Here is a 2,274-nt window from a genome sequence, read left to right as displayed (position 1 = left end):
TCAAAGTAAATTGAAATTCTTACTCAGGTAAGTTTAACATAATTTAAACGTTATTGACAATCATTTCCCATGCGATAATTATGTAATTAAGTTACGAAAAAGAATTTCACGTTTAAATTACATTAAAATGAATTTTTCGTAACTCGAATGAAAAAGATAAAAATTGCAATTTATCAAAAAATAAGGTTTTGAATTTTTATAAATTTGACACGTATTTAAAAACTTTCTATTTTTCACTTGAGTCACGAAAAAATTATTTTAATAAACTGACTCGTTTACTTGGTAAGATCTATGATCGAAGTTTTATGTTCCGAATTCTGTTTCCTTATCACAAAATTATCATTATTTTCTTTGATTTATTATTAAAAAATACAGAGAATTGAATGTAACTTGGAATTTCTATATGAATACTAATATATAGTACATAAACTTAGAATTAGAAAATCATTTCGCTTCAAATCTGGAAATGCTGAACCTTACGCATAAATAAAGAAGATTCACTAAATAAGATTTACTAAATGGTGATAATTTGAAATCTGAAATCGCTTTGCGATGAATGTTTCATTGCAACTACTATAAGATTTTTGTTCAAACTAATAATTATTTACATAAAAAATTTATCACATATGCTATACTGAAGGCTTCAAAACAAAAAGAAAGATTTCGAATATAAACTCATTCTATGCAATGAAGTTTTTATTTTGAAATCTGCAATGTTTATGTGATATACTAATAAATTGTAAGATACCTGTTAAAATTAATAGATATTTACGTCAAATTATTCATTACCTATTTCAAATTAAAGACCCACAAACATTCTCTACAGAGTTCATATACTTGAAATCTGATAGTGGTAATGTAAAATCAAATAAAGAACAAAGACGGTTTAATAACCTAAGCTAGATTTGAGATATAAACTCAATGTGTACGATGAAAGTTTTGTATTATGCTAATAGAATATCATCTAAGAGAAACAATAGCATCTGCACTAGTCAATTCCTATATGATAACTCTCATTCTGTTCACTTTCGAATTCATTCGTAATATGCAGTTTCAATCTTCGCACGTCGGGTGGTCCCAGAAAATGGCGGCTTCCGGCTGATGGCTTAACTCTTACTAGAGGAACTCTAGCTTCGACGCTGATATTCTGATCATCAATTTTTGAAAGTGTTGCCGACTTTAACTGTGCGTTGACTCTCATATATATCTTTTTGGGTATGACTGGCCACGTTAATTCGGAACCTGGGCCAACTAATGGCGAATTCGATTGGATTGCACCAGTGTAGTGTGATTGCACCAGTTCATCTTTTTTCCTTTTCCCTTCTCCTGGAAAGAAAAGGAAGAAACATGAACTCAGGTGCACTCAGTGCGCACTAGTGCATCCAATCGAATTCGCCATAAATTAAGAAGAAGAAGAAAAAGAAGCTGATATTCTGACGTTCAAATGAAAAAGGGTTCACTCGTCATTTTTTGTAATTCTCATCGAGGTTATATCTGCAGTACTAATTTATTGCAATAATTTTCGAAAAAATGTGTTCGTCATCAAATGGGCGCATTCAGCGGACTCAACAGTTGAGTGAGCATTCGCTGTTATTGGTGTATTCTTTTAGATTATCCAATCAAAATTTTAGATCTAGAAGAATACACTAGTAATAGCAAGCGCTCACTCAACTGTTGAGTCCGCTGAACGCGCCCAATGAAATATAGTATATGGTCTGTATTCAGCTTACAACCATGGTGTAAGTAGTAAGGTGAAGCATTGCGCATAATGGCGGCCGCTCGCTATTTTAATCAATCAGAAATGAGCCTAAAGCCTACGGCACACGGTGCTTGTTTTCCTGCTGGATTGCTAGCTGGATTAGAATCTTGCCACCGTATTGGCTGCGGTGCTGAAAGTGCCAATATCGCAGCCAATCCAATGGCAAGAATCTGATCTAGCTAGCAATCCAGCAGGAAAACAAGCACCGTGTCACAGTATATACAGTAGCGCAACTCTCCCGATTTTATGTTGCCTAAAATGGAGTGCGCATGCGCGAAATAGGCGAAGTACTAGACTGTGCTCTTTCTCTTTTCATCCTTCTTTCGCTCTGTCAAAACGCACTAGATTAACCTAGATTTATTTGCGTCACACTCCAATGAATGCATTGAAGTGAGTAAGAACTATTGTAGGAGCATGTTGGAGAATGAGACACGAATAAATGTACTAATGCAATAAAATAATCTAAACTTAATGGAAATTAATACAAATAAATTGTAAATATATTGGTAAATAAA

This window comes from Cyphomyrmex costatus, unplaced genomic scaffold (assembly GCF_001594065.2).
Source record: "Cyphomyrmex costatus isolate MS0001 unplaced genomic scaffold, Ccosl1.0 scaffold50, whole genome shotgun sequence".
In the NCBI taxonomy this organism is placed as follows: domain Eukaryota; kingdom Metazoa; phylum Arthropoda; class Insecta; order Hymenoptera; family Formicidae; genus Cyphomyrmex; species Cyphomyrmex costatus.
Note: the sequence above shows the minus strand (reverse complement) of the source record.